The sequence below is a fragment of the Protomyctophum bolini genome, assembly GCF_963924005.1.
Source record: "Protomyctophum bolini genome assembly, chromosome: 17".
Taxonomy (NCBI): domain Eukaryota; kingdom Metazoa; phylum Chordata; class Actinopteri; order Myctophiformes; family Myctophidae; genus Protomyctophum; species Protomyctophum bolini.
In genome coordinates, this window is record NC_137878.1 from 14285148 (window position 1) to 14305905 (window position 20758).

The 20758-nt window shown below is 43.2% G+C and overlaps 1 protein-coding gene across 1 annotated transcript in view; it reads right to left on the minus strand.

The window, feature by feature from the left end:
- The window catches only part of grin2da (glutamate receptor, ionotropic, N-methyl D-aspartate 2D, a), a gene marked incomplete at its 3' end in the record, with an annotated part of 168608 nt that overhangs the window by 78181 nt on the left and 69669 nt on the right, over positions 1-20758 (minus strand). The gene's annotated exons all lie outside the window — the stretch shown is intronic.

Below are 20758 nucleotides of genomic sequence, written 5' to 3' on the forward strand. Positions count from 1 at the left end.
GAAAAGACATTAACATTGGTTCTCTAGTTAATCTGCTGTATAGCTCAATGAAATAAAACCATCACTTCAAACTGGGTTTGATGTTTCACAAATACAGTACACAGCACGAAGATAATGGGCACGTTTCCCAAAGAGAACTTGTGCATGGGCTTGCTTGTAGCCCTTACGAAGGCTCTGCTACGAAGGCTGCCTTACGTTGCAGGTGTTTTCCAAACGTGCACATAAGCGTGGCTATGTATTACCTTAGCATACACGTAAGCAGTTGATCCTAATAAAAATGTACATGTTTGTTTAATTTTAAAAGCTTTTATAATTACACGAAATGAAGAAAACCACCACCAACCAAACACATGTAGCTGGGATTATCATCATCCCGCGCACAGTGATTGATGGACTTGATGTCAAAAGAAGGAAAATTCTGGTGCTAGGGAAGGTGTGCATAAAATAGTTTGTTTAAATGAGAAAAAGGTTACTTTTAAACCAGATTTGACGACGGTAAGCAAAACCACCAAATAACTAACGAAACAAAGCTGTCTTTAGAAAGTAATGATGCTTTGTCTAATATCGATTGTGTAGAAGCTTTATCCAAGCTCAAATTGTCTGAATCCGCTGTGAGGCTAAGCAAGTCATTTGCTGGATTTGCTAACATAAAATACCCCGGCGTATACTATCAAGGATCATTTGTCGAGTTTGCAGTGTTTGCATTTTGTTAGGAAAGAAATAAAAGAACACGATACAGAGACATAGAATAGAAAATAAATCAAGACAAAATCCAATTCATGGAACCGAGACCTTCCTCAGCAGGAAACAAACATCAGGTTTTCTTCAATACAGAACACATTTGCCCTGATGGGAATGGAAGTCACAGTGTTGAGGTGCAAGAAATGAGGTGAGACACAAAGAGGTGAATGGAAAGAGAGATTTGTAGAAAATAACTGAGCTGTATAACAATAGCTCACACAGTGAAACGGAGCAGGAAGTAGCGGTGGCCGAACGGTTTGCGGAGCGGTCTTGATACTGGAAGGTCGCTAGTTCGCATCCCCAGACCGGCACGTTAAAATGACCACCGCTGAAGTGCCCTTGAGCAAGGCATTGAACCCCTACCATGAAATGTTCTATGAGCAGGGTGTGGCTGTAAACAAGTCCTTGGCTTAGTCCACTTCCCTGGGTAAACAAAGTACTTTGCTTTGCTTTGTAAGAGAAGAAAACACAACTTCCACAACACAGGGGTCCTTCAGGGGTTCCATGAATATGGGGTAGCAAGAAAACTTAGGAACGGTTTAGACACTTAGCCTATACACCCTAGTGTCGTGAAGTGACTATTGTGACCCTCTAGATATATTTTCTTCCTGTACGTGCACTGTGGAGAGTGATTAATTTAAATTTCACAGGCTAGAAAGAAGTTCATTCTAGGTCTTACTTGAAAAAGAGATCTCTGAACTCAAGTGACTATGATTAAATAGAGGTTAAATACGTCCAATGAGAGAATACTGTACAAGAATAATCACAGGGTTCTCTCTCCTTCTTTAATTAAACATTAAGCTTAAAAGAACATCACAGCTTTCTAATAAAACTCCCACATGTGCACCTAACTAACACTCTCACTAACAGTAAAGCTGGATTTCGACTGCAACTTTAGCACCACACCACACTACATCACAACACTCCACACTGCATCAAAAAAGTACCCCCTCGCACGCCCCCCTCCCCTCCTGGAGAGAATCAACGCCCCTTTGGAATGTAAGGACATAGGGGTGGAGGTCATTGTTTCTTGCCTAACAATGTAATGTAGATGAGTGGTAAACTGTCCTATATACAATGCAAATCACCTTTAACTACAATATTAATTACTGTAATAATATTAGAACTGAAATAAGTATAATACAATATAAAGTATTTTAATGTATTACAACTATAGCGTCTCGGATGACATTCTGGTCAGACCGTGGGGGCAAGACGGGCAGTGTCGGAAGGCCAATCAGAGGCAGGCGGGGCTACATGTCTATGCTCGACATGGAATATATACTGTATATATACACTGTATAAAGGAAGAAAAAAAAGACGCAAAATTACGTCCTGGCACAGGGGGGATAATTACAGTGCTTAAAACGTACCCTGTCGTTCCTTGGCTTGTATTGGGTTAAGTTGAGGTGAGGAGAAAAGCGTCTGCCTGTCAGCCATTTTATCCCCACAGTTCCATTAGGCTGACCCTATAGCTGATATAACCCCCGATAACGAGGCTGTTCTTTCCAACCTGTTAGAGGTGACGTTTCTTTGTCTTTAAGGCAGTTCTGCTTTATTAGCCAGTACAGTGGAGCGAGACAGTAAAAGCATGGTAAAAGAGAGAGGGGACGGGGGGGGGGGGGCGGGGTGTGGACTTGTCAAGTGACACACACACACACACACACACACACAGGTGCTGAATGAATCAGATTCAAGGCCAGCAGTCAGATGCGTGCTAACTGGTTTTCAAGCCCCGGCAGCTAAACAAAAAACTGGAAAAAGCACCACTCTAATCATCGTCCTACGCACAGTGCCTGCCTGCCTGCCTGCAGCTAAGCCACGTCAAACAACATGTTGACATGCTCTTTGAGCTTGTCAGAATACCCCCCCCCCCCCCCCCCCCCGCACGCACACGCAGGCACGAAAAAGCCCATCCCTCGCACAGAGCATGTTTTTCAGTGTCAGGTTCTTGTGTAAGTTGTGTAGCATTGACCTAACACATGTACTGCACTCAAATGTCATGAATACTCAAGTGTGTGTACTCGTGTGTGTGTGTGTGTGTGTGTGTGTGTGTGTGTGTGTGTGTGTGTGTGTGTGTGTGTGTGTGTGTGTGTGTTTTTTAAATAAATAAACAAATCATGCAATGAAAAAGTTACATGAATAAACAATTACGGTAGTTTACATTGTGAAAATAGGCAAATAACCGATCTACAAGTTCACAACGCTTGTAGTTCGACTATTCTAACAATATTTATCTGTGGACTAAATGTAAGGCCTACAATTCCAAGTGCTTGTCAGGGTTGGGGGGTCCCCAGTTCAAATATGATTATTTTGGTGGGTCGCAGCCTTGGTTAGTGAACTAATGCAGGAAAGAGAGGAGTCTTTCCACACCTACAGACACAGTGGCAGTGTCCATGAAATGCGGATCTCCTCTCTTCCAGCTGATTTCATTTTCAAGCCCCATTTCCCAGCCTTCACCCACAGAAATGATATATAAGACATATAGCAATGCAGTGGTCATAAGTCATATACACTCACTGTTGTGTGGATGCCAAGCTTCTCTCCGCTCTCCTCTCCCTCCCCTCCCCTATCCTATAATATTTTCTCCTTGTTTGCATTAAAACACTCTTGCACAACCTAGCTACTGGCTTGAAACCCTGCTAACCCTTTCAGCCATCTACCACAAGCACTGAATAACAATCTCTTCTTTACACCACTGTTCTGTTCTTTGCAATTTCATATATACGTGTATATATACTGTATATATATATATATATATATATACATTCCTCGAAGTGTTTATAGAGCAGCATCTGAAAGTGAGCTGCTAAAAACAGAGAATGCCACAATACAATTTGAGTGGGAGAGATGCAGTGAGAATGTGAAAGAGAAAAGAGAAACCTATTTGTAATTCAGACAACCGAAGACTCGGGGCATAATAGTATGTCCTATCATGCATAAACAGCTCTGTGGACATTATTGTCACTTCCTCCGACAAACACCTCAGTGGTGGGTTCCCTAATAACAAAAGACTATAGGCTAGAGTCTAGAACAACAATGAATTTCTAAATCTGCTCAGAGCTCAGATGCAATACAAAACCTTCAAAGCCAATGACACAGGCTTCATTATGGTTAGGTGAAACCTGACCAGAGTGTGGACAAAAATTACAATTACTTCACTATATATTCAGCTCGCAATGTTCCGGTGCCTAAGCAATCGGCTACAGATGCAAAGACCTTAAAACCAACCTTTTATTTTTATTTTTAAGGCTGACAAATGGGGGGAAGACATGCACTAAAGGCCGTCGGGATCGGGAGTCGAGCCCGCGGCACACTGCCAGACTGGATTACCAGCCATGGTGCCTGGACCATTGAGCCATGGCCCAGGCCAAAACCAACCATTCTTGCCACGTTCTCCTCCAGTCTGGCCCTGAACACTGGTGCAGTAGTATTTGTTTTTCACTTAACCATGTTGCACAATTATAATAAGGGTCTGGTGATCCCTAGACCTGATTGATTGATGCATTGCTTGATGCATTGCTTGAATACTTTAGTCAAAAATGGTACAGTCAGGCATTAAGGCTACAATGTCATCAACATATACAAACTATAAATACTATGGGGAAAAACTATGAATGAATCAACCTTTCTATGGGGAATCACAGTCCCGCACACTGTCTTCACTTTATTACTTTAAACTCACTTTAAACTCTTTCAACTGATTTAATGCTATTTCTAATGCAACATTTCAGTCGGTTGGACCTGAGAAAAATAAAGGGAAGCTCCGCACACTCAGATCTGCACACAATCAAAGTATTTCTTTTGCAAGCTTTCGGTCTACTGACCTTCTTCAGGGACCTAAAACTAGACTCAAACTAAAACCTTTGATTCTAAAATATGACTAAAACTAAATGGAATTTTATTCAAAAGACTATGAGTAAAAATAAATCAAAGTTCTCTGTCAAAATCAACGATGCTCGACACCCGTAACAGTCAGCTCCAAGGTTCAAGGTTGTACTTTATTGTCACATCTTGTGTACAGGTAAGCTACATACTGTAAGAGTAAAACTTTTTTCTGTTTGGCTTCCTCCAGACAGCTTGTAGCTTATCTGCTATGAGCAGTACACATCTGTACACAGACATACCACAGCGTCCAACATGGCCACGTCTCTGCCACTGTCAGGGGGGTGGCATACATACGCCGGAGGGTGCTGTGACAGTGAACTCGCTGCATGACCCTCGCCTTCCTTATACAGTAAGCCTGGCTTTTGCCTCCATACTGAGAGTGGTGTGTCAGCTTATGCTTTCATCCGCTATAGATTTGCACAGACTCGATTACAACCCAATGTTCTTGGACAAGATGACGGATAAGGCCCTGGTAACGCTGTGAGAATAATTGACCTGGAATGGTGCTTTTCAGTTTAATACTGAAAATACTACTCTATACGTTGATGGGATTTTGTTTAAAGATGAGACGAGAGTGCATTTTTGGATGAGATCCAGTTTTGGTCGAGACATGTTTCTTTATATATTCTTGAGGGGTGCTAGCCCCTCCTATATTCAGCTATTAGGGTAGATTTGCATCTTACACAAAGGGTTGTCAATTCCCATTGACAATAAATGGAGAACTTTCATCATTATGTGGACGAGCATGTGCGATGAGCAAATATCTTTTGTTTCACGTCATGATGCACGATGATAAGAGTGCCCCTCACTTCACATGGGTGTGAATTATTTGTAAATATTGTAAGTACAGTACATATTTTCAATGTATGTAAGAGAGGGATGTAATCATGATGTAAGAGAGGGATATGGACCTACGAACCACAAAAGTTTGCATGAGTATGACCCACAATTGGGTCACGACCGACTGTTTGGGAAACCATGATATACAGTACACTACATGTAATGATCTTTTCAAGCAGACGATATCTCGATATCTGCCATTACAATATGCATTGAATTGGTGGCAATAACAGGGCTTATTGAAGCTGCCAGAAGCCATTCTGTGGGAGTGGAAACTACATTGTTGAAAAGTCAACTCAGATAAGAAACAACAATAATCAATCTGTGTCATGAACCAGTGCTTTTTAAATGCGTGGTTATATTGCTCGGCATGCTCTGAAGATCCATGTTTTGTTTCCAAACATAATGGAGGTGTGAATACATGAATAATAAAATAAATAAATGTCTTTCGGTTGCAGAGGTGACCCCAAATGGACTCCAAAAAACATTTCAATCAAATCTCATTTGAGTTGGGCAGCCTCAGAGTCATTTTCAATTAGCTTCACAAAATGCAAAACATGCCCTATCACCTTCAAGCAATCTCGTCAACAAGTTTAGTTACAATATATAGAGCCGAGTACTAAACCAAAATGCTTGTTTCAGTGTCAATATGTCAAAATATCAGAGCACCTCGCCATCATCTTTTCCAAACGGATTGGGTTGCAAACCAAATAACAGCATCATGAAAACAGAACTTTGTGTTATAATAGAGCAGTGGTTCACAACCTGAAGGTCGTGACCCCCAGAGGGCTCGCCAATTAATTTGGAGGGGTTATGGATGGTAACCTGCATGTTCAATAGAGCGTCGCAGTCCCTCCCCCTTTCAGAACGACGAGTGGCCCAGGAATCCCAATGCATTTTTCCCATAGGCATTTCAAAACGTATTTATTTAAAGACCTTTTAAGCGTCGTACGAAGCCAACTCTTGTCGTGACAAATCATGACAACACACACAATATTTTGGACCAAACAAAAAATTACAAAGAAGAAAAACAACAAAAATGTGTGTTGTAACCTGCTGTTTTTTCCGACTTTCTAATTCTTTGTGTTGTCATGATTTGTCACGACAACGCTTAAAATGCCTATGGGAAAAAATCATTGGGATTCATTTCCTGGGCCACTCGTTGTTCTGAAAGGGGGAGGGACTGCAACGCTCTATAGCAGGAGGTTGCAGGCAACCACCAAGTTGACCTCTGAAAGAAATCATCGAATTGCAGTATGCCGATGTGCCCTTGTAGTCCACACACCAGAGGCCCTACAGAGCACTCTCTCTGCAGCTGTAACTGCATACAGCAGAATGGGTTTGACGATCAACGCCCAGAAAGCAGAGATCATCTGTCAGTTGAGTGCTGGCCTCCCATGCCAGCCAACAACCTTCACAGCAGGAGGGCAGCAGCTGCTTACAGTTCCCACTTTTAAATACCTGGGAAGCACAATGGCTGACACCTGCACGATGGATGACGAGATCCAAAACCGCCTTAAACAAGCCTCTACGGAGAAGGGTGTTTCTGAACAGAGACATCAATCTCCACAATAAAGTGCTTCTATACAAAGCAGTATGCATGCCCACACTACTGCATGGATGTGAGGCATGGACCATCTACAGCCACCATCTCAGAAGCCTGGAGGCCTTGGATGTCTCCAGAAGATCCTCGGCATCACAGGACAGAGGCATGCACAGAGGCATGCACAGAGGCATGCACAGAGGCATGCCCAGAGGCATGCACAGAGGCATGCACAGAGGCATGCCCAGAGGCATGCACAGAGGCATGCACAGAGGCATGCACAGAGGCATGCACAGAGGCATGCCCAGAGGCATGCACAGAGGCATGCACAGAGGCATGCCCAGAGGCATGCCCAGAGGCATGCACAGAGGCATGCACAGAGGCATGCACAGAGGCATGCACAGAGGCATGCACAGAGGCATGCACAGAGGCATGCACAGAGGCATGCACAGAGGCATGCACAGAGGCATGCCCGCAAAGCCAACCCTGTTCCCCCTTTTATATGCCCGGTTCTGCAACCTTGACTGTGGAGCCAGGATCGGACAATACAGCCACCAGAAGACTCACAAATAGGAGAAGATGCTCATCATCGGACACAATGGACAACCACAAGCAAGTGTGTGTGTGTGTGTGTGTGTGTGTGTGTGTGTGTGTGTGTGTGTGTGTGCATGCATGTTTTGTGCGTATGTTTGCGTGTGTGTGCGCGTGTGTGCGTGTCTTTTAGTGAGGGAGGGAGTGTGGGCAGCCAGGGACTAATGACGCAAAGATCCTCCAAAAAACAGCATAAAAGCTCAAACCAGCAGTGTGTCAGTATAAATATTAAATAAATATTTTTTTAACCAATGTGTCTATCTGTATAAATATAAATGTGTGACTTTATTAATGTATGTCTATGTGTACATGTGCGTGCGTGGGTGCATGTTTATAAATGTATGTGTCTGTATAAGTGTGGGAATGAGAGGTTTCTGCCCGACAACAGCGAAATGCTCATCTTTCTAAATGTTTGTGTATGACATCATCATCCATCCAAGCAGTTCATCATCCACCAGCGCCCCATTGTTCTTCTTGACGCACTTCCGGAGATCTAAACGATACGACGCATGTCGTATAGTTGTATCTATCGCCCTTCTGAAGGCAAGCAAACCTGCGAAAGACCCCAAGGGGTCCATAAGACTTATCTCGCTGCTCTGCGTTCCCCAATCAAGATTCCGGAGAGGATGATCCACAGCCACATCGACCCAGTGGTGGACCTACGGCTACACAGAGTGAATAAGCCGGTTTCCATCTGGTAAGGTCGACAGTGGACCAGGTGCTGTACAGCACTACTTACACAAGTCATCAAAGACAGCCTCCGGAACGACGAGAAAGCCTTTTTTGGGGGGTGGCAAGGAGGTAGTATAATAATAGCCTACGATATCTGGGTACACATCTGTGAGAACTCAATGGCTAAGACATAACATACAGTACAAAAAACTAAATATGCAAGACAAGTACATATTTTTCTAGACTATATGATTTATTTATTCATTTTGGAGCACACTATAGCCAATCAGCATGTCTGTGTATCAGTTTGTATTGGTGTGCGTGCGTGGGCCAGTTGGTCTGTGTGTGTGCAGTGTGCACGGCTGCACGTGTGTGCGTGTCACTCAAGACGCACAGCATTTTGCACACTGCTGCAGAGAAGCTTTCTGTGTCACCATGACAACAGCAGTGCACACTGAAAGCCCCATTCATTCACAGAAGCAGAAATGGAGAGAGACAGACATTAACGAGACAGAAGAGAGATAGAGAAAGGGTCAAATGAGAGACAAAGAGAGAGAGAGGGGCGAGGGAGATATAAAGACATGTACAGAAATGTTGAGAAATAGAGGAGTGAGAGAAAGAGAGAGAGAGAGAGAGAGAGAGAGAGAGAGACTGAAGATGAACTGGGGTTCCCCAGCCACATAATAATTCACACAGGCACACACGGTCTGAAACCGCACAGAAGAGAACACAAACTGGTTGAGTCTATCAAAGAAGTGATAGAACAAGCCAGCTTGAGTTTTCCCACCTCAAAAGTACTCATATCTGCACTGCTGCCCAGAGGGGATATCAAAGATGATGACATCGACACCATCAATGCACAGATCTCCAGAATCTGTGACACGAAGCACAAAGTCTACTTTGCAAAACACCCAGACCTTGACGGCAGCAGCCTGTGGGACAACGTACACATCTGCAAAGCAGCAATCTCAACCTTTGCAAAGAGCCTGAAAGACACCGCATTCGACTGCACCCTGCGCATATCCTACAGAAGCAACAGGGCGATGAACAACTCGCCTATAAACTACTCTACACCCAGAAGACAACAAGCAGCACCCATATGACACCACTAATCAACTCACAAATTACATTTACATAGACATGTATCTCGACATAGAGGCATTTCCATTACTTATTAATTAATTAATTGATTTGTGTTAATTACGTAACGAAAGAATGTTTTTTAATTGTTGAAAATGAATTACCATAATTTTATTTGTTGTCAAAATAGTTTCAAACTAGAACTGCACTCTGCCGAGTGCATACTTGCTTGTTGCACACTAGTAGGCCATAAATGGCCAACTAGTGCGCAAGCATATACACACCACGTACTCTGGTCCCAGCAGATCAGGCACAATTTGCTATTTTATTTTTACTGATTATGTGTATAGTATACGTATCTAAATGATGACGTAAGGCATATGGTCATTTGTGTAGTCTGGTCCCAGCAAACCAGGCACAGACTTGCTGTTTCTTTTGCATACACATCAAATGGTTGACGGCTGTCACGTTGAAGAGACCGGGCGAAATTATTACTTGCGCGCTCTGCTTGCGCAAGTAAATACTCTTCAGGTTATTTAAAGGAAAAATAAGGAATATATCTGTAGAATAGAGGTTACAGAGAGACCGTATTCTGCTCAGGAAGTAGCATTGCCCTATTGTGATTGCGGTACACACCATCTGGGGGTATGTGACAAGTTTAAACGCCTGAATACGAATTTGGTCCAGGCTGACTGCATGGGCAGACGAAACAAGGCAAGAGACTGTAAACTACAGACTAGGAGTGAACTGTGGTAAAAGGCACCCTCTGGCTTTTCACAGTATTAATATGAGCCGGACCCGGTTGAACCGGAGAGCAGATGAACATTTGCGGAACCCTAGGACACCTAAGATCGAGATGGGACAGGATTTATAGAGGAATTACCGCAGCCAGCCTTTACAATCTTGACTATAGCAGGAGAGTCCTTGCATGTGGGCTATCCACCACCTAAAGGGAGACATGTCATGTTAAAGGTGTGCAAAGTTCTAATTTGCAATTGTGGCAGAGTAATGTTACACACAGTTGCCAAGCAGGTTGGATTGAAGGGTCAACCTGAAGAATTGCGTATCAGAATCATGCACGGGTGGCTGTATCTTCCGAGGTATCTCCTGCCGCAAGCATTCACAGATCGTCAGCAGACTAATGGAGAGATATTAACATCCTTGAGGGATTTCCCTTGCTGGATAACTGTCAGGCCTGGCCTGTTAGAACTTATCCGAAATAAATTAAAATTGTTCAAGTCTTCTGGATACGGTATAGATTTCAACGTGAAATCTGGGGTGGCTGTAACGAAGACTCTCACTTCCAGTCATGTTGTTGGATCTGAGTAGTTGCTCATAATATATTTAGTCCCTTTTCACATTGGCCTGTTATGGCGCCACCAACAGGTACATTTTTGCAAAACACATTTTTGGAACAAAATGCCTCAAATCATCCAATTGCCATCCTGCACACTCTCTCATTCAATTCAATTCAATTCAATTATCCATCTCTGCCTGGCCTGCCTGTCTGCCTGTGTCTGTCTGTCTGTCTGTCTGTCTCCTGGTCAAGCAATATCAGAATATAAAAGTAGCTACTATGTTACCAGTAAAACACTCAGAATGTGCTCGGTTACTTTCCCCTCATGCTCCTGGTGGACTTCATGTGCTCATTGATTCCTCCATGAAACACCATTCATAATTCATCATCTGCTACATGAAACACCATTCATAATGCATCACCCAGCTACATGTTGGTGTGCTGCGTACACTATACCGTCTGCTGGGGGTTGACTTCCATTCCGCCAGGGAGAGGACGTTTGGTTGGGGTCGTAAACTGAGCTGGAATAACGTTAATTTCATTTTTGAGTGGTGCTAGCCACTCCTATAAACAGCTATGTGTGTCCCTATGAATGTATGTGTCCGAGCACGGAATGCATGTACTGTATGTGTATGTGTCCAAGCACGGACAGCTGAAACGCCTCGCTTCAACCACTGGATGGCACTGTTGAGCAGCAATAGACAATATGACCCCCTGTGTTTGAAATAGACACCCATGCTTTCTAAGGTGTGATTTGGGGCGATGAATACAAAATCAATATCAACATCTTAATACTGTCCATTACAGTACAGTACAGTACCACTTAGTTCAGACGGGTCTGCTTTTTTCATGTAATTACACACACACACACACACACACACACACACACACACACACACACACACACACACACACACACACACACACACACACACACACACACACACACACAGCGAGAGAGAGAGAGAGAGAGAGAGAGAGAGAGAGAGAGAGATAGAAGTACAACATACAGTATGAATGAAATAGAAATGAAAGCGGTGGGTTAAAGATAAAGAACTTAAAGATGAATCAGCCTTGGCCCGAGTTGTAGGCCAATCATTATTTCATGTCCTCAAGAGAAAGAGTGGAGAGCTCCTGCTGACAAATACAGAATTATTCATCCAGAGAGCAGCCTTTGAATGCAATATGCATGGTGGAGCTGAGGATCAAGTAATTGCATTCATTTCTTTTCTCCCCCCCGGAGGGACTAATGGACATCAGGAAGGACATGTATGAAACTATCCCATTCAACACAATCCCTCTCTCTCCCCCTCTCTCCCTCTCTCTCTCTCTCTCTCTCACTCTCTCTCTCTCTCTCTCTCTCTGCCATAGCACTCTCCTTTCTCCCCTTCTCCCCAACACTCTCTGTCTCTCTTTCCCTGCTCTGGTCTGTCTTTCCCTGAAGGCTGTTTTATAATATCATAAGACCGCTGTTGACGTCGAGTGAAAAGTGTCTGCTGAGACGGAGGCGTTTATGCTCAAACAAAGCGTCTGGAGACGTCGTTGGAAACAAGCTGTCAAGTAATCATCCCAACGCCTCCAGCTAATTTGTTTATGTTAAGGGAAACGATGGCCCGTTTGTTTGATATGTTGCAGCAAATGACAAAACGCTTGGTACATAAAGCCAATGCGAAAAGGCAATAGTTGGTGGTGAATGCTCCTCCGATATCGTTGAGCTGACGTGCGGTGTCCCCCAGGGCTCTATTTTAGGCCCCATTGCAAAGGCCTAAAGGGAAAAATTATCCCCATACCTAAAAACAAAAGCACTTCACACCAAGGACCAGGGGAAAAACCTTGGTGTTATTTTTGACAGTGACCTGAACATGGAGGCTCATATCAGAAACACCACAAAAATATCATTTTACCATCTGAGAAACATTGCCAAAGTCCGACCATTTCTGTCCCAAAATGACACCGAAAAGCTCATCCAATGTTTCATTGTTTTATCACCAGCAGGCTTGACTATTGCAATGCTCTCCTGTCTGGCTTACCTAAAAAATCCATTGGTCGGTTACAACTGGTCCAAAACGCAGCTGCCCGCGTGCTGACAAAGACCAAACGTAGAGCACACATTACACCAATTTTAAAGTCCCTGCATTGGTTGCCTTGGTAGCCCGATTATCAGCAGTGGTGGAAAAAAGTACTCAGATGTTTTACTTAAGTAAAAGTATCAATACTGCAATGTAGAACTACTCCGTTACATGTAAAAGTCTATAGGGTTGAAGTGTTTAATGTATGTTTTGTAATAATAATCCAAATCTGCAAAGTAACTAGTAACTAAAGTTTTCAAATAAAAGTACAATATTTGCCTCTGAGATATAGTGGAGTAGAAGTAAAAGTATTAGAAATTGAAATTACTCAAGTAAAGTACACATACCTCAAAATTGTACTTAAGTATAGTACTTATAGGTAAATGTACTTAAGTTAATTTACAACACTGATTATCAGACTGAATTGCTTCAGAGAAGCAGTATGGCTCAGTGGAGTGGGCGAGGTCTATGGTGCATGTGGACGTCAACCAATACTTGGATCAAACTACTGTATATAGTGCTGAACATGAATGAGGATTATGTTGCCACACTGCCTATTCCTCGCCTCAAATGATTTCAGGCACATATACTTACTGTACTGTTTAGCTGCATTTTTGTTTATGTAGCCAAGTTAAACCCAATTATTAAGGCAAAGGTTGGTTTGACTAAACATTTATTCCGGCCAAAGTGTGATGAGACAACCAATGACACATCTGCAACATTGGTGGTTGAGACATCTTTTTCATAATCACAGACACTTTTACAAACAACCTCTGTTTCCCCTCTACCACTGCTCCACCACCAATGGCATGACACGTGAAAGCATGTGTTGCTAAAATATACAAATTAAAACAAACACAAATATGGCTCAATACACATCAAGCACAAATCTGAAGAAGACAGCTAAGTTCTAAGAGCATCTTTCTCTCCCAGTTGTCATGGCGATGTGTGTGTTTGTGGACAGTGTGCGCCAGCTGTGGCCACGACAACAAGCCTCCAGCACCAACATCTGAACACGCAGCGGTGATTTGGACAGTTACTATAGAGCGTCGCAGTCCCGCCCCCTCGAGAGACCCGGAAAATAAATTCCTGTTAATTTTCCTCATAGACTTTTCAGAAAGTATTTATTTGAAGACATTTACGCCTCGACCAAAGCCAACTCTTGTCGTGACAAATCATGACAACAAACAAATTTTTCCGGGTCAAACAAAGAATTAGAAAGTAGAAACACTTTTTTGTTGTTTTTCTTCTTTGTAATTATTTGTTTGGTCCAAGCTTCGTACGACGCTTAAAAGGTCTTTAAATAAATACGTTTTGAAATGTCTATGGGAAAAATGCATTGGGACCCCTTAACTGCAGAGAGAGATGAAGCAGCCTGGGGAAAATAATAATCTAATTATGAGAGGCTTTGAAATTAATTAATCAAAATGAATTGCATGTTTAATCACATTTGATCTGATAAGCTTTATTTTTTTCAATTAAAACCGATTTTGGTATACAAGTGAATCAGTATCCACTGGGCCAAGCAAGTGCACCGGTATGATCAGTAGGCCTGAACTCGTCCAGTGAGCAAGAACTAAGTAAAGTGCGTTAATGATTTTAATAAGATTATTTGTTTTAATCAGTAATCAAATTCATTAATTATTAATCAGTTTAAGTCCTAGCCCGATTATACATTTTCACGTAACCATTCAATACTAAGTAAAACTTGACGTTTGACTCTGCACTCGGTCTGCTCTTTTGTCCCCTCTACATCAAACCTCTTCGGCGAAAATAGCCAATCTACAAGCTCACAATGCCTCGTGTCGTGAGGCATTGTGAGCTTGTAGATCTGGCTAATGTTCCGCTCTGAACAAGGATTTCCAGGGCTTGAGTGGTTAATGCAATGTAATAGGAGGAGAGCAAATTAGGGAAAAGGAAGGACATCTGAAAGAGAGGACAGAAAGACGGGTGAAAGAGGGACAGGCGGGAATAAACAAGATGGGGATGAATGGAGAGAAGGTGGCGGTCAGGATGGCAGAGAGACAGGAGGACAGAATGAGAGATGAGGAGGAGAGTGAGAGGATCACAGCGGAGAGGAGAAAAGAGGTCTGGAATTTAAACAGCACTGGCACGACCAACACAATGTCTCAGTTTGATGCTTCATTCACACAGCGATAAGCGCGCACACACACACACACACACACACACACACACACACACACACACACACACACACACACACACACACACACACACACACACACACACACACACACACACACACACACACACACACACACACACACACACACACACACACACACACACTCTTCGCACTTGTCGTCACGTTGAGGTGACTTGTTTCATTAGCAGAGTATGTGGAACAACAAGGCCCCTAAGGTAGAAATAGTGTGTGCTCTATAGTGCGCGCACGCGCGTGTGTGCGTGCGTTCCTCGCATAGGCCATTTGGGGACAAATGTTGACCATTAAAACCAAATGCTTGGAGATGGCATCTCATTTGGGGACAATACTACTGGTGTCCTCAATGTGTCGATCCAAAGTGTGATAAACGTGTCTGCGTTGATTGAGTCTATTGAGGTGTGAGGAAACATTCAGAGACATATTAAGGGCAGTGGGATTGTTGAACAAAGCTCTTCACTGTGAGCTCAGCTCTGGTCTGAGCAAACACAGTGCTATAATGTTGACCTGACCTGTTTAATGAACAGTGGTGGAAGAAGTTAAACAAGCAAACAGGCTATTGGTCAAGGACTCGAAAGCCAAATGGTGGCACAGCTCTCTTCATGGTCAACTGCATGGCAGTATTAGAGCAATGGTCTGGTACCACTCAGCTATTAAACATGGTCTTCATGGTCAACTGTATGGCAGTATTAGAGCAATGGTCTGGTACCACTCAGCTATTAAACATGGTCTTCATGGTCAACTGCATGGCAGTATTAGAGCAATGGTCTGGTACCACTCAGCTATTAAACATGGTCTTCATGGTCAACTGCATGGCAGTATTAGAGCAATGGTCTGGTACCACTCAGCTATTAAACATGGTCTTCATGGTCAACTGCATGGCAGTATTAGAGCAATGGTCTGGTACCACTCAGCTATTAAACATGGTCTTCATTGTCAACTGCATGGCAGTATTAGAGCAATGGTCTGGTACCACTCAGCTATTAAACATGGTCTTCATTGTCAACTGCATGGCAGTATTAGAGCAATGGTCTGGTACCACTCAGCTATTAAACATGGTCTTCATTGTCAACTGCATGGCAGTATTAGAGCAATGGTCTGGTACCACTCAGCTATTAAACATGGTCTTCATGGTCAACTGCATGGCAGTATTAGAGCAATGGTCTGGTACCACTCAGCTATTAAACATGGTCTTCATTGTCAACTGCATGGCAGTATTAGAGCAATGGTCTGGTACCACTCAGCTATTAAACATGGTCTTCATTGTCAACTGCATGGCAGTATTAGAGCAATGGTCTAGTACCACTCAGCTATTAAACAAACATGGGAACATTCTCCTTCTACTACTCTACCAACAACATGTGGAATGCTCTGAGACAATCCCTTAAACTGTTTGGATCACTGGCTTCTTTCAAAACAGACCAAGGACAGGAAACCCTCTTTGTGTTTTTGCTTTTCAAGACGGGAACGCACTATATGTACAGTAAATAGCAACATGATGTTTTTTTAGAATCGGCCTCAGGTCTAAATTGGTTAAAATCCATGTATCAGGAGAAGGGGAGCTAAACTCATTTTTCCCCATAAAAAGATCGGTTTGCACTTTTCCATATTCACAGACCAACGCAGCGATTCTTCTTCTTCTTTTATCTAAGTGTTTTGTATTTGTTTATGATATGAATCTTTGTTATTGTCATGCTATGTTTTGAATTTAATTTTGAATTGAACACATAGGACCACAATGGAAACAATTCGAATTAGTCTTTCAACATATTGAAATTTTTTGGACAAACAATAATTTAGATTTTTTTAAATAAATCTTCTCTTCTATAGGTGTCCCTGGCACAAAACATTTTCAAATGGGAGCCCGCAGGCTAATACGTGTCCTTGACACGAAAAACCACTGACTGGTAAACAACAAGGCCCCTAAGGTAGAAATAGTGTGTGCTCTATAGTGCGCGCACGCGCGTGTGCGTGCGTGCGTGCGTTCCTCGCATAGGCCATTTGGGGACAAATGTTGACCATTAAAACCAAATGCTTGGAGATGGCATCTCATTTGGGGACAATACTACTGGTGTCCTCAATGTGTCGATCCAAAGTGTGATAAACGTGTCTGCGTTATACTTTCAAGCACTGCCAAAGAAGGGCAGATGAGGATTCTTAAACCCAGAGAACTGACAGGTGAGCAGTGTGCCAACAGAGCTACGACTCGGCATAAGACACCAGCTGTTTATTTTAGTGTGCAGTGTGTGTGCGCGCGTGTGTGCGCGCACGAACGAACATGTGTGTGTATGAGTATACGTTAGTCTATCAGTCGAGTTTCTCAGCCAGGATGCCAGGTCACGTATTATACCGTGCCTGCCTGCCTGCATTTCCGCTTGCATGAATGCATCGAGTGTGACTCCAACTTATCGTGCATATCAAGCATGTCTCTGTCTGCCTGCCTGCCTGCGTGGCAGTGTGCTACTGCTGTCTCTTTCAATACATACAGCTCTCCATCTCCTTTACCTATACTCCCTCTGTGTGCTTTCGCATTATGTGTGTATCCAATTATCCAAATTACATGTACTGCAGAAGGATGCACCCGGTGCACTTTGAGAGAACCGGCACCCGGTGGGAGAGCCAGGAGATGTGGAGATGAGGTGGAAGACCTGAGATAGACGCATCGATGGAACGAGAGATAGAGGAGAGTAGGGGTAGTATAGGGCCGGGGGGAATTAATTAGCCCATTTTGGGCGGGAACCCCTTTTGGTGTTTTAAACATTATGTTATAATTTAGCTATTGAAAAATAGCAGATCTACAAGCTCATAGCGCGCCACGAGCTTGTAGGTCTGCTATTTTTGAAAAATCATTCAAATGTGCCTCAAATCTTTTTTTTCCGATGTCAGGCCTAAATGAGTTAAGAGAGTGAGAGTGAGAGAGAGAAAGAGTGGAGAGAGAGAGAGAGAAAGAGTGAGAGTGAGAGCGAGAGAGAGAAAGAGTGAGAGAGAGAGAGAAAGAGTGAGAGAGAGAGAGAGAGAGAGAGAGAGAGAGAGAGAGAGCGAGAGCGAGAGCGAGAGAGAGAGAGAGAGAGAGAGTGAAGAGTGCAGGAAAACAGTGACGTGGTTTGTGCATGTATTGAAGGAGAGGGCGAGTCTAACCGACTCACTGTTATCTGAATGAATCTCTGAATGAGTCAATGCATGAATTACAGAATGTCAATGAATGATTTAAGGAATGTCAATGAATGAATGAGCATCCCGCAGACTGCAGGGTTGCAGACGTGAATTACAAATGTAATGCTTTGATTGAGCGACAGAGTGTTCCTTGTTTTTTAATGCCGCTTTATATTTGTCTTTTAATGTCCGTTTATATTGATTTGTTTTATTTTAACCTGTGCAGCACGTTGGTTGACTGTGCTATATAAATAAATTTAAGTTGAGTTCAGACAGACAGACATACAGACCTCTCTTTGCCCTCCAGACTATAAAAATACAACAAAAAGTATCTTCAAAAGCTCCCGAAGTGCATGTTTTTTGACCTAGTCTTGTTATCCTTATTTTTAAATGTTAATATGCTTTAGGGAAATCTGGGGTTCATCAAACATTGATGCAAATGAAGTAAAATTAATTGAGTTTATCTGTAAGTGAAAGACAGTTGCAGAGGGAAACAGTAAAAGGAATTGCAATGAGGGAATTTCAAGGTCAGAGTAAATGATATCGTCTGTCGGGTGGAAACCTCATTCAAAACTACAGTAGCATAAGTAGCATGCAGTTCTACAAGCTCAAAATGTGACATTTGGCGCCACGTTTCGAACTCGAGCTTGCAGATCTGCTACCTTGCATACCATAAATGCAATATATACCATATATATATGGTATATATGTATACCAATATATACCATATATATTTAAGACAAAACACAGCTCTTCTTAACTCTTCTTCACAGCTTTGCCGAGACTCTAGTTACACCCCCCATACCTAACAATAGCCTTTGAAAATGAGGGAGATTACATGGGATAATATCGGCAAATGACCTACGTGTGTGTGCGCGTGTGGCACGAGCATGAATTCCTTCAGCAGGTATTGCAGCAGAATACAGACCGCTGCAGTGCATGACGCCATGCTTGTGATTGGTCATTTCTCCCTTTAATCGGGATTTTACACACAGCACACATGCCCACACAACCCTGTCTGCACGAGCAATCACTCGTCTAAACCCTCTGTTCAGTTGAGAGGTGAAAATGGATGAAACCGTTCCCATGGAGAAATACACTTCTAAATGTCAGTCCACTCGTTGCGAGAGACCTTCCATTTTCTACCCCTATATAGCCCCACACACACACACACACACACACACACACACACACACACACACACACACACACACACACCATCATCATCATTTTTCGAGAGAGAGAGAGAGAGACACACAAACACACACACACACAGGTAATTGACGGTATACTATAGGCCATTTGCCAATATTATATCCCATGTAATCTCCCTCTTTTTCAAAGCTATTGTTAGCAGGTATGTCATCGGCGATCGCCACTCTCCCTTTACATCGCTCATAGTATACAGTATCTAATTCTGGTCCTCGATACACTCTTCTCCAAGACTGTTGTTTTCAACTACCGTGAATCACTCCGGGACTTAGATTAAAGATCCACAGAGGTGGAAGCACTCCAAAATAAGGTTTTGCAAAAGACAATTTCTTTATTTACATCATCGGAGCAAGTTTACAATGAATACAAATTACAGTGGTGGAAAGTAACTAAGTCCATTTACTTAAGTACTGTAAAAACTTTTACTTTTACTCCACTACATCTCAGAGCCAAAAACTAGAAAAAAATGCCCTTCTGGGCACAGGCCTCCACCAGGAGGATAGGAGTGTGTGTGTGTGTGTGTGTGTGTGTGTGTGTGATGTTTGGCAAAATGTTTAGGAGCAATATAAACGTGTGTGTGTGGGGGGGGGGGGCTTGGCCTGTTATAGCCCCGTGAGGTGAAAAGAAGCAGCTTGGACTCCTCATGCATTGAAGGAAGCATGAGGTCAGTCCGTTGCTCTCCCCAGGTTGGCAGAGCCCAGTATTTTAATTAGATAAAAATGTACACTGTGTAAATTGGGGACAAAAGCCAGCTGTGACAATGTCACCAGACGTGCTTTAAAGTGACATTACCCTGAACTACTCTTTAAGGTAAAACAAATGACTATAGTTGTCAAGGCAAGATGATAGCGTCGTCTATAGAGCGCCGAAGTCCTGACGTCACTCACTCATCCCCTGGTTCACGGCAGTCATTTCTCTATGGAGAATAACATGGGGTCATCTTAAAATCGTTTCATATAAGCTGGGGAGTAACTAGACATCACTGGGCCCTGACCAGCGAGTGCCCCCGACAGCAGCAGTTCCAGCCACCACCAGACTCCGCCTGGTGGTGGCTGCATCTCTGTATTATAATTTCATTTTACAGACGGCACGGGTGGGCTGCCGTGTGCCCCCCTTGCCTCTGGGCCCCCACACAGTCGCGTTGTTTGCGTCACGGTAGTTACGCCACTGCATATAAGCATTGTGGTCCAAAAATAAACAACAACGCCACACCGCAGCCACTCTAATTCCGCAGCTCGAAGCTGCTAATGTATCCATTAACAACTGTCACTCCTCCACTGCCCCAGTCATCCACGGCGTCCTCTCCTCTTCATTATCTACATTCTACCACTTGGGCAGATCATCCGTCACCACAACCTCCAGTTCCACTGCTACACCGATGACACACAACTGTACCTCTCCACCAAGACCATCACTGCTTCCACCCACTCCACCCTCACCATCTGCCTCAATGATATTAAAATATGGATGCAAAATAACTTTTTTAAACT